Genomic DNA, 9,123 nt, shown 5'->3' on the forward strand with positions numbered 1-9,123 from the left:
TTTTTTTATCTCCTCTTCTATGGTAGCAACCTGTTCTGACAACTGATTTACGATTTTCTGTTTCTTTGCTTCAAGTTCCTTTCGTCTCTGTTCTGCTCTTCTTTTTTCAGCGGCCCTGCGATCTTTTTCTGACATCACTTTTCTGCGGTGTTCTTCGGCTTCCTTAAATCTCGCGTATGCGTTTCTCATTGATAGAATCATCTGATTTGGGATAGGAATGGCTTGTATGCCACCAGCCTCATTGAGAGCATCATACACTACACGCTGCGCCACTAAAGAATCCTCTGACAAATTTTCAACTATTATTTCCCTGTTTACCGAAAAACCCCTTTCTAATGCTGCATTACCGTGGGAAAGAATTAGACATACTATCTTCACTACTTTGCACAGATATACATCATTTGGTTGTAACACACTCATCCAGAAGTCATCAAGTCTGTGTTCATTTCTTTCGTAAGACTCCATTTTCTCCCGCACATGTGTCTTTACTAGAGCATTGTATTCTCTATCTGCCTTTTAGTGTGGTATGTTAGCGTAAGTATCCTGCATTTCCGGTTACCAGCATGAAAGTTCGCCATTTTGTTACATGTCCAATCAAGGTTGGAAAATTACCGGGAGACAGTTCATAGGATCATTATGGTCAACACTGGACGCCATATTGGAAAATGGCTAACTTCTAGCAACTTAATCTAAATATTTACATGAAAGGTTTAGAAAACACTTTTCTTCTTCTCCAGCCTGCTCTCAAACAGAATAAGAAACAGTTAATAGCAAAAATTTTCCGATTTTAGTCATTTAACCCCTTGGGGACCGATGGAACCCTTTGGACACCATAGCGTCGACCTTTGAAATTTGCCTTATAAGTCTCTAGTTAAGCTTTCCACGCCGGATTTTTTGTATTTATTCAAGCATGGAAGCATCAAAGAACGTGTTTCATGGTCGTTTCTAGTCACGCGTGCGATGCCTACGGGTGGTGACGTCACGAACATTGAAGAAGAAAAAATGGGTATTTTTTGGGGGGGGATTTTTGACACGTTCCTATTTATTCTAGGATCATGGTTTCTACCTCGTTGTGTTCGTAATGAAGTACTGTTTCCAACTGTACTATTACAATTTCCCTATAGTGCATCAGAAGCGAGAAAATCGCGTCCAAATGGAAAAAAGTGGATTTTTTAGGAAAAATTTCCCTTTTTCGGGATTCCCCCCTCAGGGACACGATAGGAACATGTGAGTGGTACCATTCGAAAGCTACCCTAATTTGACACGAAATGTTTGCGAATTATGATCCTCGGATAAATAGGGACGTGTCAGGGATTTTTTGTTTTTCCCTTAAAGTAGTAGGGGTTATGCTTTCCACGTGAGGGAATTTGCTTTACCGCCCTTAGTTTTCAAGATATGAGATTGATATTTTCCACATATATTACATACACCATGTAATATGTTTTAGGCGATTTTGAGATCCAAGCGTTAACACAAGGGGGAGAGGGACCCAAACTTAAAAAAGGGTTATTTTTTCTGACAAAATTTCTCTTTGGAGGTAATTTTCTGTCCACAGGCATACGGTACCCACATGTAAGTGGTACCATTCGAAAGGATGATTCATTCCAAAGACAACAAGGTACGATTTATGTTCCTACGAAGAATAGTATTTATGCTAAAGCTCATTGAAAAACAATTTACTGACAATGTATTATTGAGGGAAATTGGTAAATCGGCTAGAGCATCTATATTAATTTTGGGGGGACCATTCTTCATAACTCATTCTATTCACTATAAAGCAAAGTTTTTTTGGTACCACATGCATGTTCGTGTCATGTACCACTTGCATGTTCGAGGGGAGATATTGGTGCCATTTTTTTGTGATTTCCGTTTTTCCTACTTTGGGCGGGAATTTCCCGCCTTATGTACAAAATAAGGAAATTTGACTAGTACAGTTGGAATCGCAGCTTCATTACAAAACAACGAGGTATGAACCATGATCCTACAATAAATAGTCTCATTGCAATAGCTGCTTGACTGAAACTCTAACATTTACCTAAAAAGGCAAGGTCCCATAAGAGTTAACTGTTAACTGCATGAATGTCCTCCCCGGTCACCCGACTTTACTGTGAGTTTTTATTGTAGAGGTGTTGTATATCAAGTACAAACTAATACAGTTTATCATTCTACAACTTTAATGCGTTTACTACAATGTTACATATCTACATAATTCACATACACTTTCACATTTAAAAAAAAGTTCAGCTGCTGTATTCATAGTGATATCACTGTGAGCATTGTCCTTCACATTCGCAAAGAAACGTACAGACGAAGCCGTTCTTAATACAAGTACATTTCCCAGTACAGTGCAGTTTGCAACCGCATATCACTAGTTGTCAACTGTTATCAGACATACTACTCAACGTAGTCCACACAGGTTGGTAACCGAGTCCGTCATCTGTTTCCTTCCAACCCCAGTTCAGGGGTTCAACATTATGCACATCCCTTTCGAGGCACTGTCCTCAGATCTTGCACTGAAGAGTTGCTCTTCTTGTATGGAGATTCAATGCATCTTCGATTGGAGGTATTCTGTCTATTGTGCGATTTTTCTTGCTGAATAGAATACGTCTGGTTTCGTTGGCTTCCTCGCAAGTACTTGATCTGTCGTACATGAGCGTCACAAATCGCTGGATTAGCATGCGAGATTGGTAGATTACAACATCGTGAGAATGAACGACTGACAGTTCCCGGAAAGCTGTATCCACTTCTCTAAACGCCATCCAAGTATTCCATGCATTTGTCTTGTCAACGCCAAGGAAGGCCGACACTGTGTCACAGCCCGTAAAACTGAAAAATCGGCAGCAAATCTATCATTCCAGAAGGTAAATTCGTGCACATGGTGTGTATAGGAACGAAACGTCGCATTTTTGCAGAACCAAAATCAATCCATAGTTTCTTCAGAGTGGGTGACATGCAGAAACGCATAGCGCATAGCGAAACGCAAACGAGAGCGATAACAACAACATCGGAGTCAACTGTGCGAACTGTAATATTTTTGTGTCCTTCTCGGCGGCATGACGGACGTGCAGAAGGATTCTTCCATCAGCTTCTGTGTGGGATGAGGGAGAAATACCAGTAATATCTAAGTCTGAGGAAGAGGATAAGACTTGATTTCCTCTTGTGCAGAATATTTCTCTTTCTGAAATATCAGCTGCAGTTATAGTTTCGGTGAGGTAATGAAATAGCCTTTCCTTGTTGTCATCATTTGCAAGGAACTTCTGGAAATTTTTCGGAAGCGGTCCCATTGGCTTGACAACAAAGCGGTCGCCCTGCCCACGCTTTTGACGCGTCTGTGTTTTCAAGCTCTTTTCAATGTAGCGGTCTAAGCGTTTAGTGTCTCGAAGTGTGAAAGAAACCCAGTTATTCACAACTGCGGCATATTCTGCAAATGATTTCGCTGCTCCTGGTTGCAGTTGGTGTACCAGCATCGCTTCATCGACAACAAGACAATAGGAATGGAGGATGATAGTACTTGTACACCCGTCAAATTTTTCAAAACATTTCAAAATATCTGATTTAGAGGTAGGAAGTCTGAGATCACCAAATTCAGATATTGATGTAGGATAAGTTGTGTTCTCATGAGAAAAAAACTCTGATATCGCCCTCCCTTTCCTGACATGCTATGAACATCTTGCAGAACAGGTTATAATCTTTGTGTGCACTTTGTAGCAAGTTTCATCTTATCTTTGCAATGAACTTTCAACGAGCTACAGTTGAAAAGTTGAATATTAACTTTCTTTATAACACCATGTATGGACCGCTTGTATGTCGTTAGACGCTTATAAACGAAGTTGTACATTTTGATTCCTGTGATAGCTGCGATGCGGACAGATTGGTACGAATCTTCTGGCGCTATACGTCTGGTGAACCCAACTGTAGACAGATGCTCTGCTTCAAAAGGATTACCAGTATCACGAAGTACATCATTTAGGTTCTTCACATGTGTCCTGTACTTGCTTTGGAATGCATCCGTGTCCTAGTGGTGTGATCTCGATACGTGCAACTCAACAGAGTAGCTGTCTTCATACTCAGCCAGTAAACGAGCGATTTCCGGACAACTGACTATTTTTTTCAAAAGAGTAAATGGGTTATCGGAAGCTCCCCATAGAGAACCACTTTCTTTTATCAGTTTGTTATTCTGTTCGTGAAGCTGGTCGTCTGAAATACGTGAAAAGTGGGGTAAGATTTCCTACTGGTGAAACGTCGTTTAGAGAATTCCTTAAATACATCAGATGATGAACTGGAAATTGCTTCAGAATATGTATGTGTATTAATAGTCGATACATGTTGCAAATTATGGCAGCACTGTGACAACGCTAGATTTGAAGAAGGGGGCAAGTGCCCTCTGGAGGCATCGTGAGCCAGGCTCTTAGCCATCGCAAAAATGTAGGGGGGCGATAGAAGTTAACGGACCCGATTCAACCATATTAACTGTAATATATGCTCTTGCAAGCCTACCGTGAAAACTTTAGGGGGCAGTAGAAATTAGGGGGGTGGCCCCCCATGGCCCCCGTGGATACGGGCCTGTCGTGAGTCCCCTTCCCAGAGATGTTGACTTGATATATAGGTCAAGTAACACAATAGTGTTATTTTTGGTGTACACAAAATAACTGCCCCCCCAGAAAACCTGTTCCCTTTCACTAGCCCCCCTCAAGAAATTAAACCTATTGCCGTTATTATCTACCAGTTCACAGTCATCTATCGTCGTTTTGCCTATGAATTTAAGCCCAAAGACGGTGTAAATCGGACAACATTTGGGGAACTTGTGGAAAGTAGGCCATTTTTCAAGATGGCGCCCAGAGTCACACGAAACATATTGAGAAGCTGTCTACCGGCTTTTTTCTGATTTACATGTTGCGTTAAACACTCTGACCAAATTTCGTGCTGGTAACCGAAAATGCACGATCCATACAAATTATTGCACTTACAGACCGCACTATTTTCTGCATCAGACGTTGAGACAATATTACTCTGCGCTAAAATGTCGAACGTTGCTCTCATTTGTTTAACAGCTTCTTCCTGTGAATGACCAACGGTTAAGGGATTAAGAAACGTCAGCGCTTTTGTAAGGGAATATTTTAGCGGGGACCTCTCCTGCAGCTAGGACACTAAATGTTGATAACATTCACGTACTTGCTTTCGCAAAACACATTTCTTTTTCACTAACTTCTGTACATCTCCTCAGTGCTGACCTAGTTGCATACCCAAGGTCAATTTCCTTGATACGAATTAAATTAATATATAAGTTTTCATTTTTCTCCATAACATCAATAGCATTGATACTCTTTCTGTCCATTAGGCCTATTTCTTTTTTAACGAAGCGAGACATCAATACTTTCAATAACTGAGTAAGGCTACCATGCAAAAATGGAGTCATAGGAGTGTCTGACTAGAGTGGGTCGTTTTGCCACTTTTTTTTCGGAACGAAATGTAATACCTGGCAAAAGTGGCCCACCCACATGGATATTACAGGTATAGATTTTTTTTTTCAAATCAGGTAATATCTTCTGTGAGAACTATTGCCTCAAAGTTTCAAAATTCCGCTGAAAATTACAAAAAATACCAAAATTTTTCATTATTTTTAGTTACGTTAAAGTAAACATATTTTTGGATTTATACATGCCAGATGCTATGAAAACTGACATTCAAGTCCCAAAATGCCAGTTATATGCCCCTGCGGTGGGATAGGGTTGCCTACTCTGGGGCCGGCAAAGGGGGGAAATCCAGTACAATTAAGCGTTTCTACAGCTATTTTCGTCCTTGCTTTTTCCTTCTACTGGTGGTTCATAGTTGTACCAGAGCATTGTTATTTTTCACCATGACACTCCCACTTCCCATCTCACAATACTGCAACGCCCTTCTCCTGTCCCGATCTGCGTAACTCAGCGTCACTATCAGGAACGAGCCGGATACGCTTCAAATTGGGTGCCATTTCTCAAGCGCTATATTTGGTTACTGTTGCCTCCAGCTTATAGGAATTGGCCGTTACAGATAATAGTTTGCTAAACACTATTTTCACAGAAAATTCTGTATTTCTTTTTTAAATGTCAATATTATTTATTATATCACAAAAATGACTTCAGTGACAATGAAGCTGACCTTGAAGAGAAAGCAGAGGAAAGCTCTTTTGAGGAAGAGACCAAACCTAGAGACAGAACATCTAAACCGAAGCTAGATTTGACTCAAACTGCTATGATTGCTCAGAGATACAACGTGAGCGAAAGGGTTGTGTCACATATAACATCAACTGTGCTTCAGGCAGCTTTAAAGGCTGGAATTATAACCTCTCGACAATCTGGCAACATAACTCTGCTTTAATTGTGGACAGGAGAAAAATAAGGCGTGCGAAACTTAAAGTTGCTCGGAATTTAAAAGTAAGTTCTAGAAATGATGATCCCATTAAAAGCCTATACTTTGATGGTCAAAGGGAAGGCACTGAAACACACGCAGGCATCGTTAGAGAAGAGCACTTATCACTTGTGGCTGAACCTAACTCTCAATAGGTTGGTGACGTGACACCATCCTCTGGCTCTGGCCATGACAAGACCACGGCTATTTTCGAGTACTTTATGAACCAAATCGAAGGTGGCTTTGATGAAGTGGAGGTTCTTGGGTGTGATGGAACAAACACTAACACTGGTTGGAAGGGAGGTATTTGTCGATGATTAAATGAACTAACAGGCTATTTGACTCTTGCATTTTAATGAACTGCCTTTCCGAGCTCTCTTCACGCATATTGGTACTAATTCAAGCCCCTATTTTTACACAGGTCCGCTAGGTTCAAAACTATCAAAGACTGTGAAAAGCTTCCAGTGGTGTCATTCAAACCAATAAAATGTGACTTACCTCATCATAGTCAGAAGAGCTCAGAAAACTCAGTAAAGACCTGAGATACTTATCTCAAGTCTTCCATTGCTAATGGTCCTCGTCACGTCTTTGAGACCATTCATAGGTCTAGATACTTACCAAATGAATACCAGGCCATAATCCGTTCATCCATTCAGACGAATGCATTTCTCGCACTCCCAGAGAATGTTCTTTTCGCCATGATGACTGATGGTCTACTTGCTGTCCGACAAGATGCATTACATAAGGTTCTTAGTGCTCGAAAACACGAAGCAGAGAATCTTCATAACACTATTAGATATAACATCATTCCCAGACTGAATTTTGAGCCGAAAGATTGCACTGAAATGATCTTTTGGGAAGGCACTGATGTTTCAATAACTGTACCACTAATTCTAAGGACGTATCAAACAAATAGCTCATGGACAACCTTTCACTTTCTGACAACACTGTGCCAGAATAGTCCTCCACCGTCTATCCATGCCACACGATGGCAGTGGAACGGATAGTGAAATCTAAATTGCAATTAAAGTCCCAATTTGTGACAATTCTTCCTGACAGTGACGGATTAGTTCATCCGTCCCTATATATGGTTGGTTGGTTGGGTAGGGCTGGCGCAGGAGCCCTAGATGCAGCCACCTCTACGTGGCAGACAATGGGACGCTTGGACAGGCTATATGACCAGATGAGCGAGGACCAGCACAACCGCTTAAATGTACTGAATTTGCCCCCTTTTCTGGCCCCAGAGGAGGCACCCCTATCCCCCCAAGGGCACATAACTGGCATTTTTATACTTGAATGTCAGTTTTCTAAGCAACTAACATGTATTTAACCAAAAAATGTTTACTTTAACATAACTAAAATCCATGAAGAACTTTGGTATTTTTTTTAATTTTCAGTGAAATTTTAAACTTTGAGGCAATAGTTCTCACAGAAGATATTATCCGATTGAAAAAAAATCTATACCTGTAATGTCCATGTGGGTTGGCCACTTTTGCCAGGTATTACATTTCGTTCCAAAAAAAAAAAAAAAAAAAGTGGTAAAACGCTGCACCCTAGTGTCTGACTAATATTCAGTCAGGAAAGGCTCACAGTCCTCAGCAAGAGATTGAAAAAACGCTAATTTTGCATAGAGCAACTTGTCGTTCAAATCTCTAGCTACTATTCTGAAACTGTTACAGTTGGGTTCTTTGTCTGTTCCCTTAACCGATTATGCGGTAATATTTCTTGGCTTCACTTGGCAACCTTCGCATTTTCTACCCAACGAATATGGCAAAATGGAAGTGGAAACAATGACGAACCTATTATTTCAGAATGCTGGGCACGCCTTGCTGATACCATTTCGTGCAAGTTATACAAGGCTCTAAGAAAAGAAATCAAATCCCATCCAGTTTTTTGTATGCCAGTCTTAAAACCACCGTGAACAACGTGAAGACCACACGAGCCAAGTTCAAGAAGCTGTGGAGCTTCTGTACCAAGGGAGGCACAACGTTCCTCTTTCATTAGCCGTAAAAGCGCCCAATTTACATTTGGCCCATCCATTGAAACTTGCAAAAGCTTAAATGGATCAAGCGATAATTTAGTTCTCCAGATATAAGCCCTACAAGAAAATCTTTGAAATATATTGGGTCTTTAATCCAAATATGATTTAAAAAGAAGTCTTTATTCTCTTACAAAAATATCATTATTACATTATTGCATTATTATTACATTATTACATTAATATACAGCAATAATTACAATTTTAAAGGTATATAAACATTTATACAGATAGAGAGAGTTCCAAGACAGAGTATTTGTGTTTGCACCAAGATTCTGTGAGAAAACATTCATTGTAAAATTCAAGGGCAAGGGGAAAAAAGAAGGAATGTCACAAAACTGCATTTTCGAGAAAACGGCGTTTTAATATTGAAAACCACGTAAAAAGAACAGGGTTAGTTAAACCTTTTGCCCCATTTTACATGGACATTTCTACATCCACGCATGCATAGCATACACAATCAAATAGTACCAAGACTCACCAACAGATAGGACAAAGCACCCGAAAAAGCACGTACATGGACATTCCTTGTTTTCCCCCCTCACCCTTCAATTGTGGACCTAGGTGCAATAGTGGTCTAACCAACATGTACATTTCTAGGTCGACAATATAAATAAAATAAAATAAAAAGATATGCAAAATAATGTTCATCTTGTAGTAAAAATCTACAACGGAGCATACAAGTTAACTTTCACTAG

Source organism: Thermobia domestica, chromosome 1, assembly GCF_964235325.1.
Source record: "Thermobia domestica chromosome 1, izTheDome1.hap1.1, whole genome shotgun sequence".
NCBI lineage: Eukaryota > Metazoa > Arthropoda > Insecta > Zygentoma > Lepismatidae > Thermobia > Thermobia domestica.